Raw genomic sequence first — 8,288 nt, forward strand, 5'->3', positions numbered from 1 at the left:
TGCTGGAGCAGGGATCCTGCACAAGGGGGGAGTTTTCCTCTGCAGCTCCAGGGCTGCTGGAGATGGGCCTGCTCTCCCTCTGGGAATGCAGGGCAGCAGAAAGCTGCTCCTCTGGGAATGCAGTGGGCAAAGGCTGCTGGGCTGTTCCCAGGGCAGATTGGATCCAGGGAGGAATGCTTGGCTCCTCCCCTGGGATGGTGGAATTTGATCAGCCCTGCAGGGACACTCACTGGCCATGGACAGCAGATAATTAATAATCAATGGCCATGGACAGCAGATAATTAATAATCAATGGCCATGGGCAGCAGATAATCAATAGTTAATGGCCATGGACAGCAGAAATCTGCTGGAGGGAGGATTGGCTGTGGGAGAGATGAACAAAACTCTGCCCAAGGAGCAGCAGAGAACTGCCCCAGCTCTGACAGATGGAAACAGAGTTCACATCCCCATTTCCAGCCTAAGACAACAACTTCCCATGTGGCAACCAGTGGGAGCTGCAGGGAACTCCTGGGGGATTTTTGTTGATTTACATCAAGTATTTATTCCAAACCAGCAGGTTTGGGGCCAGTTATAATTGTAAAGCATTCACGTAATGGTAATCATAATTATAATATAATTTAATTTTATAATTATAATTGTACATTCTATTATTATATATAAAAATAGTTGGATATAATTATTTATATATATAATTAGAAATAAAAATATTTGTATACAATTATTTATATATCTTTTTATAGATTGTAATTATGTATAAATAATTGTATATAATTATTTATTTTTATAATTGCAGAGCATTCACATGCTGTTAAATGCAGTTTGTTTCATTTGGTGCAGTCAGATGTTGCAGCTGTGTATTTCCACAGCTGATTTTGGTGATGTAAATTGGGAAGGGCAGGGTGAGCACTCCTTCAGAGCACTTGGAGCTCTGGGGGTGAATCCCCTCTCAGAGTGCACAGTGCTCCTGAGCTGGTGCTGCCCTGCCGTGGAATTTCCTCACCCTGCCAGGAGAACCAGGAAACCTCGTGGTCCCTGCTGGCACAAACCCCTCCCTTCTCACTTCTCCACCTCGGGGGAAATCCAGACAGGACTAAAATAAATGAAGGGACTGATCATTTCCAAAGGCTAGAGCTTTGCAGATCCTGGACTTCAAAAAGCATCAAATAACCCCATTTCTTATCTTTATTCTAGAGCAACCCCAAGAACAGCTCTTTGCTTTAAAAATAAATTTTCCCCTAATTTTTATTTACGTTCAGGGTTGTATCCTTGGACCTGGGAGACATTGGGCCTGTCCTTTTCTCTAATTAATTTCTCTCCAATTTCTCTCTAAAATTTCTCTCCTTCCCTGTGCCCCAAATTTTTCTCTGGGTTATGACAATAATAATTCTGCCTTTGAAAAAAGGCTTTTCTTTCTTTAGCTCTGTTTGATCCCAGTTCTGCTTTGTGAATAATGCTTTTCCGCTGTTCCATCAGGTGAGGTCTTCCTGAAAATGTAAAAATTCGGCAGAAATAAATGGGACAAACAATGGGATAAAAAAATGGGATAAAAGCATTTCTCAGAGTCTGTGGGAGAGTTATCCTCTGTAATCAAGGCATTACATTTATAATCTGTTTATTTTTAATCCTCTCCATATCTATAAGTGGCTCAAATAGCTGAGGCCTCTTGTGCTGCTCAAACCAAAGAGAATTCATCTCAGATTATCAATAATTTTTTCATCACTGAAACTGTCACAACACATTGTGAAAGCGTGGATTCAAAACAACCCACAGCAGGTTTTTGGGAAAATGGGTTGGGATGGCTTTGTACTTGGAATATTTCATAGGATTCAAGGAAAAAAAGCTCTTTTTGGAGGGAGAAAGTATTAATTTCATTAGTTGTATTTAATTATTGGGGTTTTTTTCTGTTGTGAGATTGGATTTTGTTCCTGGGGGAAATGTGCTTTAACTGAAAGCTAAAGAAGAAATAACTTTTATTGCATTATTTCTTGTTGTGCTGTAACCACTGGAACAGTTCATGCTCAGAGTCTGTTTCCTTAAAAAGTTCCCTGCCTTGAACCTGGAGGTCTGTTAAAACCCAGTTACTCCTGAGCAATCACCTTTGCTGGGTCCTTTATTCTGTTTTCCATGGATCAGTCTGGCAGTTCTGTCTTAGCTTGGATTTGTCAGAGGGGTTTGATGCCACTGATCTCAAACATTTAATGCTCAGTCCCACAGATCTGAGACTCAGCACAGGAACCTCCAGCAGTTCTGCTGTCCCAGAGCTTTCATTCCAAGCTTTTGCCTGGGTCAGTTTGGTTTCACAATAAAAGGGACAAGGTTCACCTGCCTTGAATCAATTAACCTTGATAAAACAGATTTTTATACTCAAATTTACCCTTCTGGAACTGTTTCTCCTTGATTTTCCTTCTCAGCTCCTCGTCCCAGGGGGATACACCCAACCTGCTGCTGCAAACCTTGGCTGAAAGCCTTGAATCCTCTCACAGGAATTCCTAAATTTAATCTTTGCCAAATTCTGCCTTCAAGTGCCTGAGGTGCAGCCCAGATGCCAGGGGTGAAGGGAGAAGATGGGAAATAAAGGTGCTGGTTTGATTTTCTCCCAGTGAAACAGCACCTTAGCAGGCACACCTCGTGTGCTTGGCTTAGAAATGAAATGATTTCCCTTCTCTGAGCCACAAATCATTGACTTGAAAGAGAGCAGGATCCAATCCTCACCACAGCCAGGGCTTGGGGGCTGTTTGGGGACATCCTTCTGGGGCTGGGCATTTCAGCCCTTCCTGGGCATTTCATCAATTCCTGGGCATTTCACTCATTCCTGGGCATTTCATCAATTCCTGGGCATTTCATCAATTCCTGGACATTTCACTCATTCCTGGGCATTTCATCCGTTCCTGGGCATTTCAGCCCTTCCTGGGCATTTCACTCATTCCTGGGCATTTCACTCATTCCTGGACATTTCATCAATTCCTGGGCATTTCAGCCCTTCCTGGGCATTTCATCAGTTCCTGGGCATTTCATCCATTCCTGGGCATTTCATCCATTCCTGGGCATTTCACTCATTCCTGGGCATTTCATCCATTCCTGGGCATTTCACTCATTCCTGGGCATTTCATCAATTCCTGGGCATTTCATCCATTCCTGGGCATTTCACTCATTCCTGGGCATTTCACTCATTCCTGGGCATTTCATCCATTCCTGGGCATTTCACTCATTCCTGGGCATTTCATCAATTCCTGGGCATTTCACTCATTCCTGGGCATTTCAGCCCTTCCTGGACATTTCACTCATTCCTGGGCATTTCAGCCCTTCCTGGACCCCTCACCCATTCCTGGCCATGCTTTTCCTGCCCAACTCTTCTGTCACTTCTGTCACTCGAGGTGTTAAATGTCCCTGGAAGCCTTGGAAGGGCTCAGTCCCCTTTTTAGCCTCCCTGAACAGTGCATGGAAAAGAGAGAATTCAGCAACCAGTCCTGGGTTTTGTTCTCGAGCTAGAAAGTCTTGAGTCATTCTCTCTGACTCATAAAATCATGGAATTACAGAAAGGTTTAGGTTGGAGGGACCTCAGAGCCCACCCAGGGCCACCCCTGCCATGGCAGGGACACCTCCCACTGTCCCAGGCTGCTCCAGCCCCAGTGTCCAGCCTGGCCTTGGGCACTGCCAGGGATCCAGGGATGGAATTCCATCCCAGCCCCTGCCCACCCTGCCAGGAACAATTCCTCATTGCCAAGATCCCACCCAGCCCTGCCCTCTGGCACTGGGAGTATATTGGCTGATAATAAAATAATATATAATATAATTTTTGCCTGACATCTGGGAGGAATGACAAGGAAGGCTCCATCTTATCAGCAGGCTAATTAATTACTTTAATATTCTGTATTACAATTACATCAAAACTGCATCTGCCCAAGCACCCAACTCACTCAGCTGCCCAGAATCTCGTGATGTCAGCTGCCAGTCCCAACTCACACACCTGGATTCAACTGGTGTGAATCACAACACTCACACCAGAATCCAGTTCCCAATTCCCAATCCCTTCAGGTGAACAATCTCCCACAGAGCATTTCCCCATTGCCATTTACACAGGAGCAGTAAATGAGATAAGAATTGTTCTTCCTCTCCCTGAGGTTCAGAGAGTGTGAATCCCAGAAACATTCCTGGGAAGAACCATGCCCTGCTTTTCTGTGCCTGTGTTTGTGCCAAAGGAAAACGCAGTATAAAAATGATTTACCCCAAATAAAATACTTTGTTTCCTTGGCCTAGCAGGGCCAAGCATGGCTGTGTTGTCAGGACTGTCAGCTGACTGTCACAAAACCCTGTACAGCTGTCTGCAGTTGGGTACGTAGCAAATTCTGCATATAATATACTGTAATGTAATGTAATGCAATAATGTAATGTAATGTAATATAGTATATGTAATATAATATAATATAATATAATATAATATAATATAATATAATATAATATAATATAATATAATAATATAGTATAATGTAATGTAATGTAATATAGTGTGATAATATAATATATTATAATGTAATATAATGTAATGTAATATAAAGTGATAATATATTATAGTATAATGTAATATAATATAGTATAATGTAACATAATATAATGTGATGTAATGTAATGTAATGTAATGTAATATAATATAATATAATATAATATAATATAATATAATATAATATAATATAATATAATATAATATAATATAATATAATATAATATATAATGTAATATAATATATAATATAATGTAATATAATATAATATAATAATATTGTATAATGTAATGACTTATAATGTGATAATATAATATAGTATAATGTAATATAATATAGTATAATGTAATATAATATAATATTATATTATATATATAGTATAATGTAATATAATATAATATAATAATATTGTATAATGTAATGTAATATAATGTAATGTAATATAATGTGATAATATAATATAGTATAATGTAATATGATATAGTGTAATATAATATAATATAATATAATATAATAATATTGCATAATGTAATGTAATATAATGTAATGTAATATAAAGTGATAATATATTATAGTATAATGTAATATAATATAGTACAATGTAATATAATATAGTATAATGTAACGTGATATAATGTGATATAATGTGATATAATGTGATATAATATAATATAATATAATATAATATAATTAATATAATTGTATAATAAAACAATTAATTAGCCTTCTAATAAAATGAAATCCTCCTCCTGACTCGTCCCGGGTCGGGGCACTCCTGCAGACCCTCCAGCCCTTCCCCGCTCCCCTGGAGGCCGCAGAGCCCCGGAGGGTTCCGTGGAGCGGTTCTGGTTCCCAGCCCTGGCAGAGCCCCCCCATGTCCCTGCAGCCCTCCCTGCAAGGCAGATTTGCAGGGGGAGCTGGAGCACAAATCCCAGGAACAAAGGGTGGGATTTGAGCGGCCTCGGGAGCTGTCCTGGCTGGATGGCAGAGCATGAACTGCTCTGGGTGAATGTGTTATTGACTCGGAGCAAACAGCTCTTTGAAAGGCCCTACAAAGTGCCGGGGCCGATAATCCACAGCAAACACACAAAGAGCGACACTGTGACAGTCGGGACAAAAGGGACACGCAGGGGGACAGATAATGAATCATTAATGACCTGTGCTGCTCCCAGGGGCTGCCTGGGGGAGGTCAGGGGAGGGCTGCAGCTCCTGCGCGGGCTGGGGACACCAGGCTGGCTCTGGGGACACTGAGGGATGGCTCCTCTCCCTGGGGATGGGTCCTCTCCTCTCCCTGGGGATGGTTCCTTTCCTCTCCCTGGGGATGGTTCCTCCCTCCTGCATTCCCAGATCCAGAGATCTTCCCAAGGCTCCAACCACGGCCTTCTGCCACAAGGTTTTGATTTGAAAGGCAAGGCCAGCAACAGAGAACTGGGGAAAGTAAAAGGCCCTTCCCTTCCCTTCCCTTCCCTTCCCTTCCCTTCCCTTCCCTTCCCTTCCCTTCCCTTCCCTTCCCTTCCCTTCCCTTCCCTTCCCTTCCCTTCCCTTCCCTTCCCTTCCCTTCCCTTCCCTTCCCTTCCCTTCCCTTCCCTTCCCTTCCCTTCCCTTCCCTTCCCTTCCCTTCCCTTCCCTTCCCTTCCCTTCCCTTCCCTTCCCTTCCCTTCCCTTCCCTTCCCTTCCCTTCCCTTCCCTTCCCTTCCCTTCCCTTCCCTTCCCTTCCCTTCCCTTCCCTTCCCTTCCCTTCCCTTCCCTTCCCTTCCCTTCCCTTCCCTTCCCTTCCCTTCCCTTCCCTTCCCTTCCCTTCCCTTCCCTTCCCTTCCCTTCCCTTCCCTTCCCTTCCCTTCCCTTCCCTTCCCTTCCCTTCCCTTCCCTTCCCTTCCCTTCCCTTCCCTTCCCTTCCCTTCCCTTCCCTTCCCTTCCCAAACCTTCCCTTCCCAAACCTTCCCTTCCCAAACCTTCCCTTCCCTAACCTTCCCAAACCTTCCCTTCCCAAACCTTCCCTTCCCTAACCTTCCCTAACCTTCCCAAACCTTCCCTAACCTTCCCTAACCTTCCCTAACCTTCCCTAACCTTCCCAAACCTTCCCAAACCTTCCCTTCCCTAACCTTCCCAAACCTTCCCAAACCTTCCCTTCCCTTCCCTTCCCAAACCTTCCCAAACCTTCCCAAACCTTCCCAAACCTTCCCTTCCCAAACCTTCCCTTCCCCTCATCCCATAAATCTGGGCTCTGCTCACCTGCATTTAACAGAGGAGAGAAGGGATCAATCCTCCTTTTTAAACAGCATTAAACATCAGCAGCTAATTAATTTTTACTCAGCATAGCAGAAATGTCCTGATTTACCTTAACAGAAAATTCCAGACACTCAAAGGGAGTTGGCAACTCCTTAAAAGCAAAGATCAGCTCAACCCCCAAATGCCTGATTTTGTGGGGAAAACAGAACGGGAGAGGAATGCAGAATCCCGGAGAGGAGAGTCAGAGGGTCACTGGAGGTTTGGGTTGGGAGGGACCCCAGAGCCCCCCCAGTGCCACCCCTGCCATGGCAGGGACACCTCCCACTGTGCCAGGCTGCTCCAGCCCCATGTCCAGCCTGGCCTGGCACACCTGCAGGGATGGGCACTGCAGAGCTCCCTGGGCAGCCCCTGCCAAGGCCTGAGCCCCCTTTCCATGGGGAAATCCCTCCCGAGAACCCCCTGCCTGCTCCCACACATCAATGCCATTCCTTTATCATTTCCAGTTTGTAAATTCAGAATTTCCAAGCTGGTCAGGGTGAGGTGTGGCCAGGAAGGGACTGAGGGCCATTAATTGAAGGCAAACCCACTCTGGTTCCCTTGCTCAGGAATTCAGATGTGTGAGGGATTTTGAGACTCTCCTCAAAATGGTTTTATTTAAGCTGAGAAAAAGGTGAAGGACAAAAGTGAGGCGGTGCCTGTGAGTCTGAAAGGTGGCAGATGCTCAGTGTGAAACAGGGGCACTGCCTCAGCCAGGGCTGACAACCAACAGCTCCTGCAGTGCTGGGATGAATTGCCAACGGTGCTGCAGTGCCCATCCCTGCAGGTGTCCCCTGGAGCTGGCACTGAGTGCTCTGGGCTGGGCACAGGGTGGCCATGGGGCACAGCTGGCACTCCCTGGGCTGGGAGGGCTTTTTCCAGAACCCTCAGGGATTTGGGATTGTGTGAAAGGGGCACATGGGGACTCCCCGATGTCCTGGTGTCTGTGGGCTGGACGGTGAGGAGAAGATTCTCCTCTGCTGAGGTGAGGAGCCTCCCTCCAGCCCTCCCCGGAGCCCGGAGCGCCCCTCGGCTCCCTCCCTCCCTCCCTCCCTCCCCATCTGCCCTGCAGCTCCCCGACCCACCGTGCCGCTCCTGGCTCCTGCAGGAGCAGGGACAGCGCAGCGACAGGTGACACCTCCCAGCAGCATTCTCCTGGCAGGAGTTCAGGGCCAGAGCCACCCTTGCTGCTCGCCCTGTCCTTGTCCTGGGGGGCGTCCCCAGCGCCGGGGACACTGCGGTGTCAGCAGTGCTGGGAGGAGCACAGGGACACAGCACGGGTGACATCCGGGGCTGGCCACAGGGACACAGCACGGGTGACATCCGGGGCTGGCCACAGGGACACAGCACAGGTGACATCCCGGGCTGGCCACAGGGACACAGCACGGGTGACATCCCGGGCTGGCCACAGGGACACAGCACGGGTGACATCCGGGGCTGGCCACAGGGACACAGTAAAGGTGACATCCGGGGCTGGCCACAGGGACACAGCACAGGTGACATCCCGGGCTGGCCACAGGGACAC

General features: G+C 46.3%; 1 long non-coding RNA gene across 3 annotated transcripts; it reads right to left on the reverse strand.

Moving 5' to 3' along the window:
* Positions 1–657: 657 nt before the first annotated feature.
* Positions 658–7,792, reverse strand: LOC132324157 (uncharacterized). 3 transcript variants are annotated; one of them, XR_009485533.1, is made up of 3 exons: positions 6,731–7,792; positions 5,656–5,881; positions 658–1,001 (listed from the first exon to the last, which is right to left on the reverse strand). It is a non-coding gene; the product is annotated as an uncharacterized LOC132324157 (long non-coding RNA). The 3 variants fall into 3 exon arrangements; XR_009485534.1 differs by lacking the exon at positions 658–1,001 and adding an exon at positions 2,968–3,427; XR_009485532.1 differs by lacking the exon at positions 658–1,001 and having other exon boundaries at positions 5,632–5,881.
* Between the last annotated feature and the right edge of the window lie 496 nt (positions 7,793–8,288).

Source organism: Haemorhous mexicanus, chromosome 2, assembly GCF_027477595.1.
Source record: "Haemorhous mexicanus isolate bHaeMex1 chromosome 2, bHaeMex1.pri, whole genome shotgun sequence".
NCBI classification, from domain to species: Eukaryota; Metazoa; Chordata; class Aves; order Passeriformes; family Fringillidae; genus Haemorhous; species Haemorhous mexicanus.